Source organism: Juglans regia, chromosome 6, assembly GCF_001411555.2.
Source record: "Juglans regia cultivar Chandler chromosome 6, Walnut 2.0, whole genome shotgun sequence".
Classification (NCBI taxonomy): Eukaryota; Viridiplantae; Streptophyta; class Magnoliopsida; order Fagales; family Juglandaceae; genus Juglans; species Juglans regia.
In genome coordinates this window covers 21,679,757-21,707,199 of record NC_049906.1, presented here as the reverse complement: position 1 = coordinate 21,707,199, position 27,443 = coordinate 21,679,757, and the positions used below count along the sequence as shown (strand labels likewise).

Sequence of the window (27,443 nt, the reverse complement as noted above, 5' to 3'; positions counted from 1 at the left end):
GGAGATTGAACTTCACAAATACATGTAGTAATCTGAGCTAACTACTGTACTAACACCTACGTCGCATCGTCGCATCGTCGCTTAGTCGACCGTCTCCAGTTGGTCGATTCCCGATTCTCCTTCAGATTCCGTAATAAGACCTACCATTCGGGGGGATTTGGTTGTAATCAAATCTCAGCAAGTTAACAGGAAACTTCCACACAGGTTAATGATGCATGCATGGCAGTAAAAACATGAATGCATATTCAAATCAATAGAAAACATAACATATCCTGGCATAACATGGCATGAAATAATAAGCATAACGTAACTTGACATAACATGGCATGAGCTGACATAACTTGAACTGGAACTTAAACTTAACTTGACGTGACATGACATGTACGTGAACTTAAAACATAACATGGACTTGAAACATAGTATGAGCGTGAACATGCATAATTTGAACACGAACTTGAAAATAACATGAACCTGAGCATGACATAACATAAATGTGAACTTGGAACATAACGTGAACGTGAACATAACATAACATGAACTTGAAACATATTATTGTCTCATGGGATTACCATGATTGCGTGAACGTAAACTTGAACAGAACATAATGTGAAACATGACTTGAACATGAAATGCATGAACTTGGAATCTTGTTCAATAGACTTAATCATTAAAGTGACCATATGGGTGCTACACAGGTCCCCTTGAGCTGTGTGTCCCTGCCGATTACCGCATCACATCACAGGTGTCTATACCAACTGTGAGTGCGTTAATACGTACTCCACAGTTGTTGCGGCCCCACGTATTCTACGTGTCACAATTACTATGTCTCACGTAGTGTATGCTCCACAGTTGTTGTGGCCCCATGACTTATTTGTTTGTGCCACACTTGCTGTGGACACACGTAACATAATGTGTGGCTCCATCGGTGTTAGTGCCTGGCGTGCTCCAGTGACCAGCTAATTAGGCCTCATTCGCAACCTGTTGACTGTACTTCGTCATCCCAGGAAATTTCACACCTATTTAGACACTCCAGCGTGACCAAAGGAGTTCTACTAGGATATTACCCCATCCTAGCGCTTAGGGTCGTGATTGACATGAATAACTTAACTGGCAGACATGACATTTCGTAACGTGACGTAACATGAACATGACATAAACGTGACATAAAAGATAGAAATCCTGACGTAGCGTAACGTGACATGAACGGAAGTCAATAGACATAACATACTTTGAAACATAAATGTAACAGACAACATTTCATAACATGGCATATATGTAACAGGTAACATTTCGTAACATCGCATATCATGTAACAGATAACATTTCTTATCATGGCGTAACATGTGACAATGAATATTACGTGTCATGAAATATATGTAACAGATGGCATACTTAACATGACATTCTTGCAATGTATATCAACGTATAGCAATACGTGACAGAATATCTTGTTTAGTAGACGAATAACTCATGACAGATAAAATTCTGTGTAACAGATAAATATGTAATGACTTGGAATGACACATATGATAACATGCATACATAAAATTTAGTTCCCTTACTTATCACTCATGCACATTAAACTGATAGTAAGTTAAAAGCTAACTTACCTGGATCTTTGCGCTTCGAGACAAAACTCAAGTGCGACCACGAGAAACTTAAAGTAGTGATTTCTAAAAATTAAAACTTAATCACTAACAATTAGGAATATGAAAAAATATCAACTTAGAGTAAAATTACCATTTTACCCTCTACATGTGGGAAAATGACCATTTTACCCCTAACTTAAGGATTTTGCATCATAACTTCAAAAATCACCAAAATCTACATACCTTATGTAAATTTTATCCTAAGCTCAAATATCAATTCAGAAAAATTTAAAACTAAACACAACCATTAAAACTCTATAGGGCTGAAACTTACAAAGGCTATTTCCTTTGATTTTTATTGTAATTCTTTCAAATTTCAAAACTCATGATTAAACTAAAATTTTTCCTCTACTATACTCATAACATATTCCTAAGAATAATCATGCTTTGAATCTTTAACAAAAGTCATCAAAATCACTAAAACCATACTTGAACTTTTTCGTTTTTCTTCTAAGTTCAAAATAGAATTTTGTTTCTAACTTGTTTTGATCAACCTCTTGATCCATGACTTATAAAGAAGTGATCTTCAAACCAAAACATCACATGGTTTAAAAATATGTTCTAAAACAAATCCAAGCATCAAACTCAAGATCACATGGTTAAACATCAACCAAAACATAAATTTAGCCAAGAACATCATCACTTTGGCCTAACCGAATATCTCCTTGCATAAAATTTCCTATCTTCGAAACTAACATCAAATATCTTCAAAATAACATTATAACATGTATATAATAGGCTTAGTATCTTCAAATAAGAATATGAAAGCCATTGGAATAAGATTAAACCATAAAATATTTAAACTTTCTCAAAACAGAAACTGTTTTTCCTCTTCCAATTTCTAAGTTTCAAGATCTAAGAAAATATTTCTCCAAAGCTTTTAATCATGCAACAAATCCTCAACCAATAATCATATACATATGTTAAAAGTACTCCATAAAACTTTCGGACTAAGATCTAATCATTAGCTTGGTCAAAAACACCAAAAAAGAACACACTCTCCAGTTTATCGTATAGAATGACCTTTGTGGCGTCTAAATAACTTTTGACCAATCTAATGATCTCCAAATGGAACAAATAATATATCCACATAAACTAGACTCCAAAAGTAACAACTTTCATGAAGGCAACTTTGCGAGAAAACACTTATCAAAGCTTTGAAACAGGCGTTCAAAAGAGATACGAAAACTGTCTGAGAGTGTCTTTTGTGTTCTATGAAGGAAAAGTGTAAAGGAGAGTTGCTTTTCGTGAGAAGTGGACTGGAGAGCCTCTTACACAAGTTATGGAAAGTGATAGGGCCTAAGGAAATGTTGAGTGTTGGCCTTTTCTTCTCATAAAAGTCAGTCCAAGATCTTTTCTCAAGGTAGAGTGTAAGAGTGAAAGAGTGAGGTGGCACTTTAGCTTTGTATGTAACGCCCCGTCCTCGAGGGTCCGGAGAGTTAACTCATATTATCAGATAATCAATTCCAACATTGCTAATACTCTTCCAAAAGATTCAAATCAAACATAAACACTTCAAATTTAATTAACCACACTTACTCGTATATAAAATCCTCAATACGGTAACCCCAAAAAATTACCAACTTCTCTACATGTCACTTATACTCACATTTCAACAATATAATTATCAAAAATTACCAATACTCATCGAAAGCTTTCTATTCTTAATCCACTATTCTTAAGTCATCTCACCCAATTCTTCATAACCTTGATCCTCAGCTGAAATATCCAACAATCATATGAAAATATTGGAGATAAGAGGGGAGTGAGTTATCAACAACTCAGTAAGCAGAGAACATATACTAGTATGCAAACATGAGCATTTACAGATTTCAGAATGCAGAACAAACCACTTTATTTTCAGAATGCAGAGTCAGAACATGTTATAAAAATATCAGAGAGAAAGTTCAAAAATATTCTTATTCAAATTCTTTTGGCATAGCATAACTGACCACCATCGTACCAGAGCATCATATCGCATAAGAGGCCATGTTTAACCCCCGTGGTAGGGTTGTGCAAACCCTGGTAGCTAACCGAGCAGAAACAGAATGTGAATCTTCCCCTTATTTATTCTCGAAGCCCCGAGTGTGCACACATGAAAGACCACCAGAAAACCATTTTGTTTCCAAAGTGGGTGCACCAGAAATAGAACAGTTGGTACCAACCCAAACAGAAGCCACAATTAGCACCCGCGGTAGGTCAAATAGGTCACCATCCACAAACCACATCCCGATTCAGAATGTCATGCCAAAAGCTTTTAGAAATCTCATCATATCAGAGTACAAAAAATTTCCAGAACGTAACAGAGTTTTCAGAAATCATATCATATCAGAGTACGGAACATCTTCAGAATAGAACAAAGTTTTTAGAAATCACAAAACATAATTTTATGCACAAGCTTTCATATTCGCTCTCTTTTGCACAGTTCAAAAACAAAGTACAAAATAGCTCATGTCTACACCAGTCATGCCAGAAAATACTTTATTCTTAAACAGAATCTCATGAGTAATGCAGAACAAATAACTGAGGTAGTTCAAATCTCTTTTCATAACAAAACATGCATATTTTCAAAAATCAACCTCAGTCGATTTTATTTTTATGCAAATCTAGCATAGGAACCCCGCTTACCTAGACAACTTAGCTTTTTAGAATTTTCCTCAAAAATGTCAAGTCGACTATAAATCGTCATCTAAAAAAATAATCACATAATTTCCGTAAGTTTCCAATCAATCACAGATTTCGATATTTAAGCCTAAGCTTCTTAAATAACCTATTTTAATTCCTAAAAACTTAAAACCTTCATAATCCCAAAATATATCATCACTTCCTAAAATCATCAATATCCACTATAACCCACGTCAAACGCAAAACACCAATATTTAAATCCGAAACAGCCAACAAATCTCGTAGCATAAACCAATCACACAAACAACTCTGTCATTTAATCCAACCGACCCCCTTACTCCTTGGACTCAGTCCGGCACAACCAACCAATTCACAGTAAATATGAGTTAGCGTGAAATACATTTAAATCTCAAAAGTTCTTTGAAAAAAATACTTACAATGCCATAATATAATTTTTGAAAGATCACGGAGCTGTAAGAAGCGACAACGTAGCAACCAAATAGTTTCAAATGCACTGTGGCCATGGGTCCCAAAGACCCACTTTTGAACGGGTGCAAACAAAAACCCGAGATTGATAGGGTAGGGCCTAGGGATGTCGGTGAAGCTAGTGGTGGTGGTGGTTGGCCGTGGGTGGCGGCGTAAAGGGTGGTTGATGTGCAAAAATACCCAAAATAGAAATATTGATGGTGGGGCTTCATCGGTGACAAATCGGAGGTGGGGTTGGGTCCATTGGGTTGCTAGGAGGTTAAGGATGATGTGGTGAGAAGATGGTGGCCGGAGGTGGCACGACGGCGACGCAGCGGCCCAAGGAGTGCCCCGGCTTGGTGATGCGCGTGGGGGCTATCGGCGGCGAGTTGGGGGCTGAAATTTACAGGGGGTGATGAAGGTTGAAGGGTGTAGGGAGGGGCGGTGTCGGTCACCGCCGGCGCACGACGGCGGACTGAGGGAGAAGGAAAACGGACGAGAGAGGAGAGAGGGAGAGACGTGAGCGCAGGGAGAGCCAGGAAAGAAAAGAAAAAAAAAAAGAAAGAAAGGAAAAGAAGAAAATAAGAAAAACAGAAAAGAGGAAAGAGAAAATGTAGGGAAAGAAATGAGGTCCAATCCTCACATCTTGGGTCAAAAAAATGATCTAACGGAAACGATTTTTAAAACTGCAAGTGAAATAAAATAATTCAAACGTAATGATTAAAATGAAAATAAATAATTAAACCCAACATTAAGTTAATTTAATTTGAAATGAAATTTAAATGCAAAACAATAATTAATTTAGAGAAAGCACTTCAAAAATAATTTTCGTAAACTAAAAATCATAAAAATAACCCAACTAAAAATCCAATAATTTTAAAACAAGAGAATAAATTTCTGAATAATTAAAAATAATCTATCATTAAAAATACACTAAAATACGGGGTGTTACATTGTACTTCAAGAACCTTCTAGGCCCTTCTTGTAAAGATCTGGCCAGCCATGTTGGGGTACAAAACTTAGCCATGAAGCAATCCTATGGTGACAAAATTCGTGGGCCTTAATGGGCCTAAACCGAATGGGCCTAAATTTTTGGGTTTAAAGAGGGTTTGGGTTGCTATCAACCCCAAATCCAATATTACTTGGCTCATTCATTTTTTCAAGGTTAACAAGGTTGGATAATGATGTTCTAACACAAATTTGAAAGATTAATAGTGTGGAAGTGATTTAATCAAGTGATTAAACACAATGCTAGAAATCGGATTAGAAAATGTTTAGAGCCCAACTTTAGGGTTTTGGGGAAACCGTTTAGGGTTCCGATTTCAACAATACTTTTGGGCTTTCAATTGGATTCCCACCGTTTAGGGTTTCACTAGGATTGAAGCCCTCTTTGATCTGGCACAATTTGGTTGAGCAAATGAAATAAAGTTTTGCTTAAGTGGCATGATTTCACAGCTTGATTCCTTCAAATCTATCGAACGCTTCTCATGGTACCAAGTGTCTAATATTATTCACTAAGTGTGGCTAAGATCTTGGCAAGTGTCCAAATAAAGTTTCTCTAATCTAATTTGGACATTCCACACTGTGATTTTGAAACACTGCAATTGGTGCACTTACCGAGGTTACTATTCACTCTGAAAAAGTGAATCATAAACTTAACACTAAAAATTCCTAAATATTCATATTTACCTATAGTGTGAATCGTTTACCGAAATTCAACCTTGAAGTGCCCCTAAAAATAATTTCATAATTTCAAACAGTCGTTTCGTCCGAAAATATGAAAATAAACTTATTGCGCCATAAAATCCTAAATAATCCACTGAGTCTAATAGCGTAGACCATAATGTATTCTCACAGTTCTAACCACCTCAAATAAATAAAACTCACATTTCTAGTACCATAGTGAGTGATAACACTGACTATGTTGACAGACTAAAACCTATGCGATTGGTTGATTCGTAAAAACTTATGGGGTTTTCACGAGATTTCTAAAGTCAATAGAAATTCCACCAATGAATTTCTAGCGGATTGTTACAATAGTCGTCCCCAAGGCCATCATTCGAGACCTGCGCTCTCACCTTGATAGCACCTAAACTGCCCTTCCCTGGCTATGCCTGGAGTTGTCACACATCCGTTTGGTTCGTGACGACGCTCGAAATTAGGGCTACTTGGAGGGTTTGTTGAGAATGAGGTACCACGTGCTCCTGAATCCTCGAAACAATTTGAGGGCATTGAAAGTGCAAGACCTCCCTCCGGACCTGGTGGTGTTGAGGCGAGGTGCCTTGATAGGGAAGAAGCTGATCCCAAGCACACTTTCAGACAACCCCTCCAGTCTCAACCCCGGAAACTATATATTTTCCCCTTGTATCGATGTATTTTCATTTTCCTTTGCTTGTACTTCGTAATAATGTTAATGGAATTCTTTGTACATAATCTTCTCCTCTTCTAGGGTTCTTTTTCTTCTTCGCTTTTAGCTTTTCATTTGTGTGCTCTAGGGAGTGTATCGGGTGAAGGGTGTTGTAACTTGCATTATGAACAACCGTAAGCAGGATTTTTATCGCTATCATACAATCTCAATTTGTTGTCGTCGGCCTGGGGGGTGGGCCTCCTCGAGAGTTAATGCCGATTGGCGGAGGGAGTGGGCCTATACTACTTGAGGAGAGAGGCTGGGATGCCTTAGGCTAAACCTTCCTCTTTGGTCTCCTCGGGGGTATAGTTGCCACGTAGCTGAGGATTTGTCTCGCTCTTTGCCGTAAGGCAAGGAAGAGTTGTTTAATATACCACTAGAAAACTAAATAAGTCAATATAACTCATATTCAACTACAAGTGTCAAATTTGCAAGCGTGGGTTTTTTTGCCGGAGATGTGAGGCGTTACTTACTTGGCCTTTCGTTTGGTGGAGGAATGCAGCAAGGAGTCCAAGGCATTTCTTGTTTGGCATTCCGTTGTTGGAGATGGCGTCCCAGGAGTCATGTTGGGGAGTCCAAGGACTAAATTCGTTCTCCACCAAGGGAGGGGTTGGGATGCCTTAGACTAAGCTTGCCCCTTTGGTTCCCCCGAGGAGGTAGTTTGCCGAATGACTGAGAAGTCGGTCTGCTTTTCGCCATGATGGGACGGGGTCAGTTGTCGGGCAGCCAAGAGGTTGGACCCGCTCTCCTATGTGAGGGAGGTTACGCCACTTGCCGACCTATTAACGCTCACGGGAAGGTAAGTGTTGGGTTAGGCTAGTACTAATTGCACTCTTCGTAGTGGCCAAAGTTCGGGTAAGTTCCCTAGCAGCCAAGGGTCAAGACTGGCTCTCCGTCGCGGGAGAGAGAAGATGCTTTTAAGTCACATCTCGCCATTTAGAGCCCTGTGGGGAGGTAAGTTATCGGGCAATTTGGGACTGGACCCACTCCCGCCTATTGACGTTCACGAGGAAGGCAAGTGTTAGGCAGTCGAGGGCTGGCCTGCTCACCACTACGAGAGGGATAAAGTAGCCTTTAGAGCACTGGAAATGGAGTAGTCATTGCCAAGTCCAAGTCTAAATTTTAACCTTTTCTGAAATAAAATCCTTGCATTGGAATAGCCAAAGCTATATTTCCCTAATTTGAGCTATAATAAATATCTCTCCATTGTCATAGTTGGCGAGTTCCTGTAGAAGGATCAAAGGTATAATTTATTGTTTCCGTCCAACTGCCCCTCTCTCTTTCCCTCATATTTCCCTCGTGTTTTCCATTTCCCTCGTATTTCCCTCATCTCTCGTCTCTCTCTCGCTCATCTCTCCCTCTTCTCTCCATTTGCCATTTTTTTTTTCTGAAACTCCTCTCCCTTTTCTCTCCCTCTTCTCTCTTCCTCAATCGATTGTCTCTCCGTTTTTGGGTTGATCTTCCATGGTTGTGCAATTTCCTCTCTCTCTCTCTCTCTCTCGGCTTGGCTCAAGAACGCAACACTCTCTCTCAGTTTGGGTTGGTAAAACTACCAAAACTTTATTTGGGTAAGCTTTGTATTGAATATTTTGAGTATGAATTTGTGAATTTGTCAAATGCATATGAATTTGTTTGGGTAAGTTGGTTATTATCGTTTCTGATTTTTCTACAGTTGGTGTTGCTGATTTTTCTGAAGTTGGTGTTGTTGATTTTTCTTCAATTGGTTATTATCGCGTCTAGCCAAACCTCCTCTTAGAGTCTTAGAGCTGAGCCCCCATATATAACTATATATATATTTTTTGTTTTTGGTTACTACAATCCACTGTTTCTGCTTTCATTTTTTTGGGTTTGTTTGCTTTTCATGCATTGCCATTTTCTTATGTCTTACTCTGTTGTTTTACTATTCATTTTGGTTATTGATTGGTTTTGTGTTCGCTATTGGTTACTTGGTTTTGTATTGTTGCTGCTGTTGTTGTTTTAGTATTAATTTAGGGTTTTGGATTTTCTTGTTTACTAGTTTATATGCTTTCATGTAGAGCCTCTTTTTTTCTACTTGTGCATCACCACACCTCTATTTTTTTTACGTGTGCACATGAATCAAAACACATTTTTTGTGAATCATGTAATGAAGCTATTGTAAGGATTTCGGGTTGATTCTTCTAAAGAATGATCCTCCTAATGTGGCATACTATAGACACAGAATGCAAGTCAAACTTCTTTAAATGTTAAGAGAGAATTCCTACATCCTTCCAACTAAGAAATGTGATAATGAAATTCAATGCATCTCATCAACATGAAGGAATGAGTTTCTGAATCGGCAACCTCGTTTTATATCATCACCCAACTTCTGCGTATCATTCATCAACAATTATATGCCCACTTCAATAAAAGGGCCAAGCATGTAAACTTGTAAACTTGCCTCAACAGAATTCCATAGAATTCAAAACGAAAGGATATTTCTATATCAAGAAGAAGGATTGCAAAAAATTATTTTTAACTTTTAGTTAAGGATGTGGTGGTCCAAAAGCTCTTTCCATAAGCTTTTTGTCTTGCTGAGGTTTTTTATTTTTATTTATTTTTTATTCTGTTCGCTATTGGTTACTTGGTTTTGTATTGTTGTTGCTGTTGTTGTTTTCAGGGTTTTGATTTGAGCTTGTACTCAACTTGAAAAGATAATGTTGGGATTTTCTTGTTTACTAGTTTATATGCTTTCATGTAGAGCCTCTTAATTTCTTTTCATTTTCTTGAAAATGTCCCAGATTTTCTCTAATTTAGGCTCTCCTTTCATGTAAGCATGCTTTAGGGTGTATTTATGTGTGTATGTAGTAGTATATGTATGTTGGTAATGGCTTGGACGCTACATATAACGTTTGTGGCTATCCTGACCAATGGTTTATTTCAATGCCATTTGATCTCGGAAACACCACATATATTGTTTGTTACCATCGTCAAGACACTTATATATATATATATATAAAGTATATGTATGTGGGTATGTGTGCATTTCTTTATGTGCGGAAGCTAAATCCTATTATTTGAGATCTATAACATGATTTGCTACGATAAAGGGTTTGTGAGCATGCATATTATTGTTTAGATAATATTGATTTAGATTGATTAGAACATTAACATCAACACTTTCAACCAAAAACAGAGATTTATTTGATGTTCTTTGCATACCAGATTAGGAATAAAATGTGTTTGCTACTCTTCTTTGCAAAACAAAACAACAAGTTTATTTCTTTGCTGTTTTTCTTTGCTTTTTTCTGCATATTTCTTTGCTCTTTTTCTACATATTTCTTTGCATACCAGATCAGCAAATGACTTTTATTTCAAACTCTAATTTTTTGCATATTTGTGGACTGTTTGCATGTCAGTTTGTTTAATTTGTGGTAACATGATTTGCTGCTTTGTGGGACTTGAAAATTTTTAAAATTTTCTGACACCTTGAAAATGTATTATTTTTTAAGGATGGACACACAAATTGATGATGATCCCTTCTTCACCACTCTCTCTATTACAAAGTGGAGGAGAGGGTTGTAATAGCACCCCAACACAACATTTTAATGTTGTGCTCCAAGCAACATTCAATGACGGCGAAAAGAGGCATCCTCCAAAAAAAAATATAAAAGGGGTGCATCTTTCACTGTAGAGGAGCATAACCTCCTCGTCTTAGCTGGAGTCAACATTAGTATCGATGCAATAAAGGGTACTGATCAAAAGTCCACTCAAATGTGGGACAGAATTTCAGAATTTTATCCTGAATATAAAAAACCAAGCAATGTGAACTGTTCTGTAGTTTCTTTGATGAATCGGTGGTCCTCGATTAAGAAATGCACTAATAAGTTTTGTGCATTTTTAGCACAAGTAGAGTCACATTCGAGTGGTGTAATGGTGCAAGACAAGGTATGTAACATTTTCCTTTAATTATCACAATTATGTATGATTGATTTATTAACTAACAATATTCCTATGGATTTGTAGATTGAGAAGGCCAAAATTTTGTACAAAGAGATGGAGAAGAGTAACTTCACAATGGAGCACTGTTGGTGTCTTCTGAGGCACCAACCAAAATGGCAGCAACACATCTCCACCCTTGGGATTAGGAGAAGGCCATAAGAAAAACCGCACGGTGAAGTTGCTATTGACACGGTGGAGGAGAACATGGAGGTTTTTGCTGAGAGACCTCTAGGCAAAAAAGCTGAGAAAGAAAGGGAGAGGAAGCGGAAGTCGATAGAAGGCAAAGAGTCTGAGATCAGCATTTCCTTAGCTAAAATGACCAAAGATAGAGTCATGACCATGGAAGAGTGGAGAAATACTTCTTTGAAGGCAGACCGAAAAAGAGAGAAAGTATTTAAACTAAAGAAGAAGAAGTCTGTACTAGAGAAGAAGAAATTTGAAGGCAAGATGATGATGCTAGATCTGTGTGGCATGAATGCCATGCAACAAGAATATTTCTGTAATATTCAACTAGCATTTTTTTAGGAATCAAAGTCCCATTCTAGACGTAGAATTAACTCTCATTCGATAACTTACTATGTAGATATCTAACTTCTAATATTTATAGAACTAAAGTTTTTGAGAATTTAGTGGCTGCCCAGGCACATGCGGGCTGGATAAATATGTGGCTGGGTAACAACTAAATGCGTGGACTATGGATATTATCTTTGTACTGGAAAATGAGCTATGTTGGTAATTTGTGGACTATTTGGTAACTTTTATGACTCTTTTGGTATATAAAGAGGTATTTATATGGACTGTTGGTGCCATGTGTTGCTGGACTTGAATAGTGAACTGTTTTGCTGTCCTTGAGTTTGGAATCTTGTAGTCCTATGGTGTTGCCATGTCTTGCTAATTAAGTTGGTGGATCTTGTGCTATTTTTGTGTTCCATTGTGATTTGTGTGTTTAGATTACTTTTTATGTATATTACACAACTAAACAGAGCAGGAACTTCATTGCACTAACTCTTAGAAAATTAATTTGTTCCACTATGGCTCTTATTTGATTGTTTAATGAGCTAATGCTGTTAATACATATCCTATTTACTAACATTTTATTATGGTGTTTGGACACATTTTTTTATAACTTGAGTCATAAATGACTATTCTAATGTGAAGTGCATATATTGGCAACAATTTGCTGCTTTGTTCAACTTTAAGATGTTGATGATACTAATGTTGGACTGTGGACTGTGTTGGTGCCTAAAAGGAATGTGTTGGTATTTATTTATGGATTATGTTGCTCAATATTAATGTTCATTTTATATATGTTGGATTGTGGACTGTGTTGAGGATACTAATGTTGGACTATGGACTGTGTTGAGGATACTAATTTTTTAGGACTGTGGATTGTGTTGGTGCCATGTGGACTGTGTTGGTATTTATTTGTGGATTGTGTTGCTCAATACAACTAATTCATTTTATATATGTTGGACTATGGACTGTGTTGAGGATACTATTGTTGAGAATACTAATGTTTGTTCTTTAAAAAGGTGACCAGTTGCAAGTACAAGTTGAGAGCACTTGACCTGCAATGGATTGAGATATTGGACGTCAAGTATTTATTTTGCTCTACAAATCATAGCGATGATTTTCATCCGAAACCTATTTGGTCTATCCCCAAAGTCTCTTTTCTTTGTTTGTATGGCTGCCATTGAAAGATGTCTGAGGTTGCTCCTAGTAAATTGGTGTCGTGTGTAAAAGGGAGGAAAAACTATGGTGGGTTGGATTTAGGTTCCAAAATGTTTTGTATTTGCACTAAGTTTGGACTCTGGTTTGTGTATGGCTTGTGTATGGTTATGTTTTAGCATAGAAGGACACACATACTCCACTGATGCAGTACTATGGAGATGCATTGCGGAAAACAAATAAAGGGAGCATTTAACACATGTTTAATTAAATTATTAATTAACATATGGTTAGTGTAATTGTAAAATATGAAAAAAGTAAATTAAAAAAGTTATTATTAAAAAAATAATATTATATTATTATTTTGAATAATCTAATGGCTAGTCCAATGTGGATTCACCTAGCCAAAGATTTAATGTTATAGCCAAAACTTGAAATTCTAGCTAAACTTTGAATTTGGCAATGGCAATGCTCTTAGGCATAACTCATCCCTTTGGTACCTCGCTGGGTGGTAAGTGTTAGACAGCTGAGCAGCCGGTCCGCTCTTCACCATGATGGGGCAGGGTAAGTTGTCAAGCAGTCGAGAGGCTGGACCCGCTCTCCCACATGAGGGAGGTTGGGCCGCCTGCCCACCTTTTAGCTCTCATGGGAGGTAAGTTTTCGAGTAGTTAGTGACTGGACCTGCTCCTGCCCATTGACATGAAAGGGAAGGTAATTGTTGGGTTAGGCTGGTACTAATCCCATTCTTGGTCGTGTCAGAGGTCGGGGTAAGTTGCCTGGCAGCCGAGGGGCTGGACCCATTCTCCATTGTGGGAGGGATAAGATGGCCTTGAGGCACATCTCGACCTTTAGGGCCCCCGCATGGAGGTAAGTTATCGAACATTTTGGGATTGGACCTGCTCCTGCCTGTTGATGCTCACGAGGAAGGTATATGTTGGGCAGTTGAGGGCTGGCCCGCTCTTCTTCACGAGAAGGATAAAGTAGCCTTTAGGCTCAACTCGTCTCTTTGGGGCCTCGCGGGGAGGTAAGTAGTCAGCGATGGAGATTACATTGTTGGAGTAAGGAGTAGAGATAGGTGAGATGTATTTTATTCCTGAAAAGCCACACTTTCATTCGTAGAGTATAGACTATTGACATGGAAATGTAAATTACAAATCATAAACTTTTGTAGCAATAAAACTTCCGAAGGTGCTTGGCAGGGGTGTGGTAGCTTGTTCCCTTAGGTGTCTCGGAGCTAGAAGGAGCCTGTGCGGTTGTTGGCAGTGACCACATAGGGGCCTTCCCATCAAGGGTCCAACTTTCCTTCATCTTGGGTAATTGTTCCTATCTGTTTCAGTACGAGATCTCCAACCTAGAATGTCCTTGGGCATACACGTTCATTGAAGCATCATTCCACTCTCCTTTTCGAGTTGTGCTCGATGTGCTGCACCCTGTAGGTAGGGATCCCGATCTCGACCTGTGGCATCGCCTCATGACCGTAAGTGAGAGTGAAGGGGTTTTCTCCTATCAGGGTCCTCACTATGATTCAATATGCCATAAAACTCTAGGAAGCTCATTCGCCCAGGTGCCCTTTCTTTCGATTAGGTTCTTTTCGAGTGTCCCATCAATGTCTTGTTGGTTGCCTCCACCTGCCCATTGGACTGAGGATGTCTTGGAGACCTATTTAGCGGAATTTGATGCCTAGTTCCCGACATCAGTCTCAGTAGTGTTCAGAGTCAAACTGCCTCCCATTATTTGATATAATGACACGGGGAATGTCAAATATGTAGATCATTGCCTTACACAAGAAGTGTGTGATGTTGCTCGTCGTGATTGTTGCCAATGCCCCAGCCTCTACCCACTTGGCGAAGTAGTCCACTCCTACTACTACAAATCTTAATCCTTTTTTGACCGGCGGATGGGGGGCGTACCAAGTCAATTCCCCATTGGGCAGAGGGCCACGACGAGGTGATTGATGTCAGTTCTTCCGGTGGGCAATGGGGTACTTTTGACTTTGGAGTATTGTTGGCATTTCCTACACTTCCGCATGTACTTCTCAACATCATAGGGTGCGAGGCCAGTAGTATCCCACCCTCATTACTTTGCTCACCACAGATCCCCTTGTGTACTTCTGCTAGCACGTATTGGACTTCTTTGAGTGAGACACATCTCATGAGTGTTGTGGAGTATCCCTTTCTATATAAGAACCCCTCGAGCAGAGTGTAACGCGCTGCTCTATTCCTGATCTTTGTTGCTTTCCATTTGTTGTCTGGTAGTTCAATGGCATCTATGTACTTGATTATATCCAATGCTCATTCTAGAGCTCCCAGCTTCACTTCTACCACTTTAATTCCCGCGATGGGTACCTCGATAGTCTTGATCACTGTTCGTTCTGGCTAGGGAGAATCGTCTTCCCCAGACATCGCTCATGCTAATTTATCCGCCTTTGGATTCTCAACTCTCGGCACTTGTTGGATCTGAAAGTATCTGAAGTAGGCGCGCTCGGCCTCAATCAGGGTTAGATACTTATTCAATTTCTCGCTCTTCGAAGGGAACTCCCCCCGTACTTGATTGACCACTACCTGAGAGTCAACTCGCACCTTTATTTCTTTGGTGCCCAAAGACCTGGCGATCACCAGACCTGAGAACAGTGCCTCGTACACTGCCTCAATGTTCGTGGTTTTTAATGCCAACTTAATAGCATAATTATGTTCTTCTCCCTCGTCTGTAGCAATATGAACCCCCACTCCCCCTCTAGCTCGACAGGACGAACCATCAGTGAAGACCTGTCAGGGCTTTATGGGAGGTGCATGTTTGACTCCTTTTGGGAAGCCAGTGAATTAGGCCACAAAATCTACCAACACTTGCCCTTTAAAAGATTTTCGTGGAGCGTACTCGATGTCGAACTTGCTCAGCTCTATGGCCTAGTTTGTAAGGCGGTCAGAGGCATTCGGTCTTTGTAGGATCTTCTTCTGGGCAGTCTCGGTAGGGACCTTTACTGGATGAGCCTGAAAATACGAGCAGAGTCGTCGTGTGGTCAGCACTAAGGCGAAGGCAAGCTGCTCTATGCATGGGTATCTACTCCTTAGTAAGCATGGCTGGTGTAGTACACAGGCTTTTGGATTCCACCTTCGCCTTGCACCAAGGCTGAGGAAGCTGTCTGCGGGGAGACTGATAGGTACAAGACCAAAGTTTCTCCACATCTGGGTTGGTGAAGCAGCAGAGGGCTGGTGAGGTATTTCTTCAGAGCCTCGAATGCCTGGTCGCACTCGTCATCCCATGCTGACGTCTTCTGCAATACCTTAAAAAATTGTAGGCACTTGTCAGTGGATCTCGGCACGAATCTATTAAGGGTCACTACCTGCCCGACGAGTTTCTGCACTTCGTTTATGCTTCGAGAAGGGGCCATGCAGAGAGTGGCTTCGACTTTCTCCGGGTTAGCTTTTATCCCCTATTCCAAAACCATGAAATCCAAGAATTTCCCAGAGCCCACACTGAAGGCACACTTCACAGGGTTCAACTTCATCTGGTATTGCCTTAATACTATAAAAGCTTCATAGAGGTCATCCAGGTGTTGCTCGAAAGTTTCACTCTTGACTAGCAAATCGTCCACATAGACCTCCATGTTTCTCCTGATTTGATTCTTGAACATGCGGTTGACTAGCCGCTGGTAGGTGGCCCTTGTATTTTTCAGCCCAAGCGGCATGGTAGAGTAGTAGTATTATCCCCGATCGGTGATGAATGAAGTCTTCTCCTCATTATCCGGGTTCTTGCGGATTTGATTGTATCCGAAGTAGGCGTTCATAAAGCTGAGCATGCAATGACCCGCCGTGGAGTTGACAATCAGGTCGATGTAGGGTAGAAGGAAGTTGTCTTTTGGGCAAGCCTTATTTAGGTCGGTGAAGTCAACACACATTTTTGTCTTACTGTTTTGCTTCTTCACCAACACCACGTTGGATAGCCAGTCTAGGTAATGGGCCTCCCATATGAAACTCGATGCGAGTAATTGATGGACTTCTACGGCAATGGCAGTGTTCTTCTCAATGCTGAAGTTTCGGCATTTCTGCCTTACTCCTTTAGCTTTTGGGTCCACACTCAGGTGGTGTTGCATGATCTCTGGGTCGATTCCAGGCATGTCCTCATGACTCTGGCTGAAGGCATCCTGGTGTTCAGTGAGGAGCTGTTGTATGGCGCGTCTCATTTCGAGTGTCATCCCACTGCCAATCCAGGCCATGGCTTCCGGGCGGCTTTGGTTCAAGGAGATCAACTCTAGTGGGTCATTCGACTCCACCCTCCTGAGAGCCTATTCATTTAGGATCTCTCCTTCTCTTGGCTTCAATTCCAGGACTTGCTCGCCTAGAATTTTCCCAACTTCCTGGGAAGTCTGGAACTTCTTCTTCAAGTGGTAGGTCAACGTCACCACCCTTAGATTGTTGTGGTCGGTCTGCCGATTATGGCATTGTATGATGAAAGAACCTTTACCACCAAGAAGTCGACCACAACGGAAGCCGTACAAAGGGCACTACACACCAAGACAAACACTATGATGATTCCGACCTTCTGGACCATCTCCCTAGAGCATGGCATGGGAGTTAGTTGGAGTTGGGCGGTATCTATCCGCATCAGGGTAAAGGCTTCCCAGAAGAGGATGTCGATGGAGCCATCATTATCGATAAGGATCCTCCAAGTGGTGAAGTTGGCAACCAGAATAGTCACCACTAGGGTGTCATCGTATGGATAGAGGACCACCTCCTCCTCGTCTTGTCCAAAGGAGATGATAGGGGCTTGTTCGCTTCTCCTGTATTTGGTGGGGCGATGTTCTACCGAATACATTTCTTGGTATCTTGCTTGCTTGGAGTGTTCCTTCAGACTGGATGAGGCCGTGCCCCCACTAGCAAATCCTCTAACGATGGTCCTGATTTCCCCCTACGACAGTCCTTCCTGATGTGATATGCAAGGGTGAATGTGCAGCGGTCCTCATGCACCTACCGTTTGCCTCGGGCTCCCTTTCCTCCTTGGTCAATCGGTCCTTTCAACACTTCTTTCCTGTGATCTCCACCTCCACTCTTGCTTTGGTCTCTGGGCATGAGGATACTACGACCATGGTCTCTCAGACTGCTCTCTTTCTTCTTTCAAAGAAAATGCAATCTTCTGTGTTATGAGTGTTGGGCTGATGGTAGGTACAATAGCAGCGACTAGTGCTCCTATAGCCGTCTTCTTAGGCGGCTTGCCAGTAATCTTTCTAGATGGTGAGCATCGTTCGCTCAAATCGAAACCCCAGGCCTCTCTTAGGGACGTCTTCCTTCTTGTTGTCACGTGGTCCTTTCTACAGCTTCTAGTGAGCTTTGCTCTTTGTTGCAGCCTTCCCTTTCCTATCTGCTTGTTCCAACTGTTTTTTCCTTGGCTCGGTCAAGGCTCAGAGTGTATCTTTGGCATTGAAGAAGTTGTTGGCTTGATCCATGAACTCCGACAGCGTGGCTGGAGTTCACTTTGCCAATTCTGCCATGAACTGGGACCGAGGCCATACCCTTTCCAACAGCGCTGCGAAAATTATCTTCTTTTCTTAGTCATTTGTAGTCATGAGCTTTTTGTTGAACCTGGATAGGCATGCTTTCAAACCTTCGTATTCCCCCTACTTGATGGTAAGGATGAACACTGCGGGGAATCTTCTTCTTCTGCTTGCCATAAATCGTGTAAGGAATGGAAAAGCCAACTTCCCAAAGCTGTCTATGGACCCGAGTGTCAAGGACCATTGAACCATACTCTTGTTGGTCCCTTTAGGGTCAGTGGGAAAGCTTTATAAGCCACTTCTCTTGGGAAACCATGTAAGGTCATTTGGGCTCTGAAGATTTCCAGGTGTTCGAGGGGGTCTTTGGCCCCATTGTACATGTCCATGAGGGGAACTCGAAACTTTGGTGTTAGGGGCACAACCATCACCTCCTCACTGTATGGTAGGCCTGAGCTGGTGAGCATCTGGTCTACTGATGACAACGTGCCCATCGTTTTCGCCATCTCTTTGTATTTCCCTTTAAGGTTACCCAGCTTGTTTTGCATGTTTTTCCTTTCTTCCACCGCGTCACCTCCCCTTCCTGCATCTCTACTATGTGTTCATTGTTGTTTGGCCCAGCATCATTATTTGGTCTGTTGGTGGCTACTCTGAGTGTCTCGTTCTCAATTCGGAGGGTCTCCACTTCTGTAGTTAGGTTTCCTAAAAGTTGTTCCATTGCGGTGAACCTTGCTTCCATGTTTGTTGACGTTCCTTCTTCTTGTCCTCGAGTTGTCTAAGAACGGGTTGTCGCAAGCATACGAAGGACACGTGAAGCTATAGAGATCCCACAGATAGCGCCACTATTAACGTCGTGTTTCGTACACCTTTAGGCCGGGTTCCAGTAACTCAGGTCTTAGGCCTTTCACCTGCACACTTAAGAAAACACAGAGAGTGGGGGGGCTTGGTGGAGTCTGATGAGTCTTCGATGCTTAAGTCAGTATATATCCTTAGACAACGTTCTTCGTACTTGGGGGTCAACTTTTATACTAGGTTTCTGGGTGGGGACAACTCATACCTGGCTCTGGAGAGTCTATGTTACTTCAATTGTTCGCTTAGTTAGAATTCTTTAATGTGGCGTGGTTTCTGAGACAGCGTCATTAATGCGGTGTAGAGTCCAGGGAGTGGTGCCATGAATGCGGCGTGGCTCTCTTACTCACTTTACCCTACATACGTTCCTTGTTAAGCCCATTCATGCTTTCTGTCAGGAGATCGAGGGTTCCTAGTATTTTCCACCCACCTGCCTACGCAGGTACCCAAGGGTTGGGTGTGATCAGGGAGGTGTCAGGGTGGCGAGTCCCATATGTCCCTATCGTCTGCTTTCTCCACGTGTGGGTTGCTTCATGGGTGGGTTTTGCTCATGGGTTGAGTACTTTGTAGAGGCCTACTGACTCCTTTTAGAGGAGGGTCGTTGGGCTCGACTAGGCTCTATGACTCACTCCCCCCAATGATCCCTCGTGGGCTTACTATATGGGCCAATAGGTGGGGGAAAACTCCGTTACAGTTTTGTAAGCAATGCTATGTCATATGTGCATCATAAATAAGGCTCAAGTGAATAAGAGTTAGAGGACTTTTCTTCTACCATTTTTATAGTTTGTTTTCTCAGACCACTTGGAAGGACCAAATATGAAACACTACATCATATATCAAGTAATAACAGCTCAATGAATACACAAAAATATGAAAAGTTTAAGGGGAAATCAAGAAAAAAAAGGGAGCATAATTCTAAGAAAGAAAATACCCTATAGAAGAGGATCAATGCACACAATCAAATTATAATGATCCAAAATGCATCAAGAAAAGGGAGAAAAATATAATAAGAACAATAATGCTGCCTTCAATGCACTTAATCAAATTATCTACTTCTCCTTCTCTGGCAAAGGCATGAATAGCATCCATTTTACCAAAAATTAAAGCAAGGAACTTTTAGCTCTGCCAAAAGAAAGAAAGAAGTACCTTTTAAATTTTTATAGATAATTTATTTCTTTCAACATATGGCATTTGTTGGCGAAAGAAAGTTGTTATTCAAGGACTAGTTAATACTAGTAAGAGTTATTTAAAAATTCATCATTTGCAATGCTAAAGAGAAGTATTGCATAGCTCAATGAAGCACATCCATAGACATAATAAAAGACATCATGTCAACTGATTACATACATTAAGCATTCCTTTTAAATTCAAAACAAGAAGTTAACATCGTAAGGGCAGTATATCTCATTAATTACAAGACCAACAAAACAGAATTGCACACCTACTCTAGGCTGAAATAATTGGGTAGTGAACTATCAATTTATTCATAAAACATGAAGACACTAATTAAAAATGATAATGCTTGAATATAACAAGAATTTCAATGTCCCTGAAACCAAATGGCAAAAACCATTAAGAACCCAACAACCACTAGGTTAAGAAACACAAGACCACTAGCTAATCACAGTAATCCCATTATACTAAAAACCTCTAATTCAATAAAAAAATCAATAAATGATAAAAGAAAATCAAAATAAAAACAATCCTACAAATAAAACCCAAACCCTCTTCTTGTAACAGAACACATAAACCCTAAGTTTTAAAATCAAACTTCAAATGTCAACCCACCACAAGAAAATTAAGTTTTAAAGCATTAAAAATGAAATCGAGAGAGGGTGAGTGAGAGAAACGGATGAAGAGAGGGAGAGAGCTTACTAGACATCGGTGTCGCAACGGTGGGGTAGAGACGCATCTGCTAGACAGAGGGAGCGAGACAAGTGCGAGGCAATGACGGATGGAGAGGGTGTGCTGGAAGAGTGTGACAGAGAGACAGAGGTGGGTGAAGATGTGATGCTCCCAGATTCCGCTTGGGATTGGATGGACATCTGAAGGGTTAGGACATGCAACCCAAGGTTACCTACCCCCGTTCTTGACAAATAAAGATGCAATGCACCTAGCATGCATATAACAATATGTAATATTCGCAGTGGATATATTTTTTTTTCTTGAGCAATACTACGGACCAAACTAAAGATATCCCAAATACTTAAAACATAATCTATACATATTGAAATGCTAAACATCCATGATTACAGCACAAGTCCAAAAGGTCTGTAATCATAAGAGTACTGGAGATCGAGCTCCTTAAGTACAAGGAAGAACTAAAGCAACTACTAGGTTAATCCAATGAGTAGCTCGCACAACTCAGTCAAGGGTGCCATAATACAAATGATAAATTGGAGCATTGAGTCTATGAGCTTTGCATCTTGTCGTTGCCATCTTGTCAACCATCTCCAGTCAGTTAACCTCTGGTGTGCCTCCTGATCCTAACACATGGTCTACCATTCTGAGTGGAATGGTAGTTGGGACTACCACGGTGAGATTTGATTACAAGTTATTAGATAACTTAACATAGATGTCAAAGATGCATGCATGGTAGTAAAAGCATGAATGCATACATAATCATATATAAGTTTGACATGACTTGACATTTAACATGGCATAAACTGACATGACTTAAACTTAAACTAAACTTGACATGACGTGAACTTGAACTTGAATGTGAACTAACTTGGACATGAACTTGAACATAAACTGAACTTGAACTGAAACTGAATGTGAACTTAACGTGAATTGAAACATGAATTGAACGTGGACTGAAACATGAATTGAATGTAGACTAAAACATGAACTAAATGTGAACTTGAAACATGACAAAACGTGAACTTGAAACATGAATTGAACGTGTACTTGAGCTTGAATAACATGAACTTGAACTTAACGTAACATGAACTTGAACTTGAATTACATGAGCTTGAACGTGAAATACATGAACTTGGAATCTTTTTCAATAAACTGAACTTGAGCATGAACTTAAACATGAACGTGAACATGAACTTTGACAATCAGAATGATTACGCCCAACATATTCCGTCAGAGATACTCAGTCAATCAGAATGATTACACCATGAGTATTTTAAATGAGATACTCTAACAATCAGAATGATTACACCAAGAGCATTTGAGTAGAGATATTCTAACAATCAAAATGATTACACCGGAAGTACTTCGCTTGAATTATTAATAAAGATGCTCGGACAATCATAGTGAGTACATAACGAGTATCCTAAGCATGACTCACTGAGAAAATATTGTTTTAGAGAAATACTCTGTACTCAAGACATGACGTGACGTGGAGCAAAATGACAAATGACATGACATACGAAATGTGATATATATGTGAGATGCATGACTTGACGTAACATGAAACAGATAAACAATACGTAACATGCTATAACATGTAACATATAACATTACGCGACATGGCATAACGTGTAACATACAACTTTACGTGAAATGGCATAACGTGTAATAGATAGCATTACGTGACATGGAATAACATGTAATGGATAGCATTATGTAACATGGGATAACGTGTAATAGCTAATTATTTCTTGGCAAAATATAATATGTGTAACAAATGAAAATTTTGTGAAAAATATAATATGTGTAATAGAAAAACGTGTAGTGACATGACATGGCATGTCATATATGATAACATAAGTACATAACCAATAGTTCCCTTACCATCACACATACACAATAATCTAATAGCGAGTTAGAAGCAAATTTAAGGTGATCATTCCATTTTACAAGGCAAAGCACAAAACACGATAAACTGTAAGTAGGAGTTCTAAATGTTAGAAACTTTATCACTAATGACTTAAAAATATGAAAGATGTTAACTTAGATTAAGACTACCATTTTACCCCTACATGTGAGAAAATGATCATTTAATCCCTAACTTAAGGATTTCACATCCTAACTCCAAAAATCATCAAAATCATCAAAAATCATCCTAAACTCAAATATCAACTTAAAAAGAATTAAAACCAAACACAACTACGAAAAATATCACAGGACCAAAACTTCCAAAGGCCATATCTCTTGATTTTTGTTGCAATTTCTTCCAACTCCACAACTCTTGATCAAACCAAAATATTGCAACAAAGATTCTCATATCGTAAGTTTAAAAGCATGCTTGAAACATCATAAAATATACTTCTCATAGACACAAAACATTTTAGTAAAAAGATGCAAACCTTTTAACTAAAATATAAACTCTTGAATCTCAAGGTTTGACCTATTTCAAAACATTTCCAAGAACTCTAAAAATCTAAAACTTTCTTCTAACATGTTCACAACACATTTCTAAGAACTAATATGTTTTGAATCAACACATAAAAGTCACCAAAAATCACAAAATCTCATTTGAACTACTCGACTCCAACACTTAGCCAAAAACAAAATTTGTTTCTCAAGTTGCCTTGATCAAACACTTGATCTGAGGCATACCATGATGAGATCTTCAAATAAAAAAATTAGATGGTTTAAAAATGTGTCCTAAAGTAGATCCAAGCATTAAACTTAAAATCACATGGCTAAAAATAAATCAAAACATGGATCTAGTTGAAATCATCAAACTTTTAACCTAACCGAGTATTCTCTTGTGTAAAATATTCATATTATTAATGTTGTGTTTCGCACACCTTTGGGCCAACCTCCAACAACCCAGGTCTTCCAAGTGAGCCCAGCACAACATAGAAAATACAACAGCTTTGAGAGGGCTGCCTCGGGGCAGGGTAACCTCTGATGCCAAAGTTAATAAATATTCTTGGGGTATAGTAAATAAATAAGAAAATCTAGTGATCAAAGAAAGCATTCTCATAACTGGGACCTGCTATTTATACTACCAGTCTGAGGAGCAGATCGTGCCTGCTTTCATGAAGCCCGTATTCCTCTTACTATTCCTTTTGTAAAATCTTTAAATGAGGTATGGTTCTATGATGGCGTCATTAATGTGGTGTGTTGTCCTGGTGGCTGAACCATTAATGCAGTGTGGTTCTCCATCATTCTCCTCTTAGTTTGTTTTCCTTCCAACCCGTTCATCGCTTGTCTGTTAGTAGATCAACAGTTCTCCGTAAAACATGCCTGTCGTGTGGGCAGGCACTCGAGGACTGGGCACTACTCGAGGGGTCCTCAGATCAACGAGTCTTATCCTCTGCACATCCCTTCTGTAGGTTATGTATAGAGGAGACTCCTAGTGGGCCGAGTTAATGGCTTTCTGCTATGGGACAAGCTTGATTGGGTCTGGTGGGGAAAATTCCCTTACAGTTACCCCACTAATTCTCACCAAACAAGTACGGTGGGAATTTATCACGATTCTTTCCCACCGTCTTACCAAGGTTGGGAACTTTATTTAGGCTTCTTAAGGTCTGGGAGGCTTCTGCTTATTGAAATTTATGTCGACATTCCTATCTTCCATGATGGGCCCACCTTTTCATTACATCCTTTCAACCTCATTAACAAATGGGTGTTAGGTGGCTTTACCCGTTGACGTCGTTTCATAAACCACATTCGCCAAAACCGAAACGACAAGTATCCATGTCGCTATGATTCATGAGAGTCTAACCACAACCTTCTTTTTATAAAACGTGGGAGTGGGACATGATTTCTGCCCAATATGCTATGCTTGTCCCGCCATTCTAGTTCTCTTCATTTTTCTTTTCTTCAACCAGTCTTCTTTGCTACTTCGTGCTCTAGCAGTGATGGCTTCTGAAAAATCTATTCAACCTAACGTGTCTAGCAGGGGCTCTGCCGACACTGGGTCATTGTTTTTGTGTAGTGGATGGTGCTCGACTGCCAACAAATCAACGTTAGCCTCTTCAGCCCTTACCTTCCAAGTACCAGAGTCTGTTTCCTTCGAAGTTCCTAGCCCCAACGAGGGCATCGTCGATGTAGAGGACCATTTTAGTAAGGCAGCCCTATACCCTTCCATGTTTTCATGCAACTTAAGATTGTCGTCCCCTCACCCTATCCGTGACCTTCTGGACTGCCTCGGCTTGGCCCTTTCCCAACTGCATCCAAGTGCCTGGAGATTATTGATTAGCTGCTGCATTATCTGGTGGCGGGCTTTGTTGGAATCATTTCTGGACGACACGGACCTTACTAGCTACGAGTTTCTTCTTGCCCATAGGGTGCTACGCCTAAATGGGAATGTATGCAGGTTTAAGGCATCCCATGCTTTAGTCACCTTGGAGCCGCGATACCTCAAGGTGAAAGATTAGTCTCCCAAGTTCTTCTTTGTATCTGGCTATAGATGGGAGTTTTCGGTGGGCTAGGTGAATCATCGGGAGTTCTCCATATAAACCGACTGGGGAAAAATTCCAAAAGATAAGGTTGTGTGTCCGACAACAACTGCTTATGAAGCGAAGCGTCTTGCAATCGTACTGGAATGGGTGAAAAACCACCTGACAGTGTTTTTTCTAAGGTTCATCTTTCTGAGGAGAGTTTGAAGAGCTCTCTGGCTCCCTTGGGACACCTTCCTTCTAATGATAGGCTAGTTGTTACGCGGCCCCAAGTCACTCCACTCACATTTGAGTTTCCGGTATAGGCTCTCCTACATGAGATTGATTGAATAAAAGAATGATTTGTGGGTGTGTCTATTTTGCTGGTTTACCAATTGTTGATTTACGAATTGCTGGACTTAACCTGCCGTACTGATTCGGTAGCTCGATTGGAATATTTAAAAGAAGGAGTTCGTCCCGCACCTCCTGGTGTGCTGCTTCCTGCCACTACTTTTTGAGTCTCCCACTCCGGTTGAATTCATATGAAAGAGTGAAATTCCAGTTTCTCTAGTGGAATTAGAGTTTCTCTCATCCTAAACTGGAAATACACGCTTTCATTCTTTTTTGCATCGTTCCATGCTTATTGCCCTCCACTATTTGTCATTCTTGCTCTTGCTTGTATCTTTTGCCTTGGTATTGGGAGAGTTTGTAACCTTTCTCTATTTCTTGTTTGTTGATGCTTGTGCGGCCTTTTTGTGGAACTTTGCTTCCTTGATGAACTTTGCTTTCTTGCTTGTATCTTTTGCCTTCACTGTGATAGGAGACAGGGTAAGTTCTTCGGGCCATGTTGAAGAGAGGACCCGCTCTCCTCTGCTGGGGGGATAAGGCCGGCCTTTCCCTGTTGAGTCCCGTAGGGAGGTAAGTTGTTTGGGTAGTCTATTACTGGATCCGCTCCTGCTCGTTGATATCACAGGAAAGGTAAGTGTTGGGTCAGGCCGGTACTGATCCCACTCTTCGTTGCGGTGGAGGTCGGGGTAGTTTATTAGGGGGTCGTGAGGTCGTTCCCATTCTCCCCCATGGGAGGGATAATGCCACCTTTAGGCCGACCTTTCCGTATAGTATCCAGCGGGGAAGTAAGTTTTTCAGGTAGTTTGTGACTAGACCCACACTCCCCTGTTGACATCCACAAGGAAGGTAAATTTTCATTTTCAAGCCGCCAAAAGGCTGACCCGCACTCCGTTGCGGGAGGGATATGGCAACCCTTAGGCCTACCTTTCCTTATGGTGCCTCGCGGGGAGGTAATCTGCTGATGACCTTGTTGCCATAGATTTCATTAGCCGCATATTTTGTTGTCGGCGCCTTATTGGTAATATGAAATCTTGGAGCAGATGTTCTGCATATTCCTGAAAGGTCATGTTTTTATTAAATAAAAAGGAAAGTACAAGCTAGGTGAAGAGATGTTACAAAATTAAGGGACACGGAATCCTGGTCTGGGGTGGTCATCATCCATCCTTCTCTTTAAATCCATGCAGCATCCCTTTCCCCTCAAAACTGGCAGGCGAGTTGTAGATAGAGGCCTGCCACTATTTCTTCGATGGTGTTCAGCCTATTTTGTTCTGTTGGTGCCATCCGAGGCTGGCCTTTCATCTTTTTGTTTTAGCTCCTGGACGTAGCATTTCGTCGCTGATACCTGCTCTCCTCGTACTTCCCCCACTCCCTGGGGAGTTGGGAACTTCATTTTGAGGTGGTAGGTTGACGTGATGACTCTTAAGCTATTAAGGGTGGGCTCTCGATGATGGCATTGTATGCCGATAGAGTTTTTACCACCACGAAGTCAACCATAACTGGGGTCATGCAGGGGCTACTTCCCACCAAGACGGATAGCGTGATGGTTCCCTCCGGTTGGACAATGCTTTCAGAGAAACCTTTTAAGGGCATGGGATAGGCAGTAGCTGGAAGGCCTCAATACCCATCTTGATTCCCAGAACAGGATGTCCGCCGAGGTCCCGTTGTCAATGAGGTCCAGTTGTCATTGAGGATTATGCATG

The 27,443-nt window shown here is 40.5% G+C and overlaps 1 non-coding gene across 1 annotated transcript; it reads left to right on the top strand.

Annotated features, from left to right (window-relative positions):
- The first annotated feature begins 9,951 nt into the window (after positions 1-9,951).
- Positions 9,952-10,081, top strand: LOC118348800. Its single transcript, XR_004801808.1, has one exon. It is a non-coding gene; the product is annotated as a small nucleolar RNA snoR80 (small nucleolar RNA).
- The last annotated feature ends 17,362 nt before the right edge of the window (positions 10,082-27,443 follow it).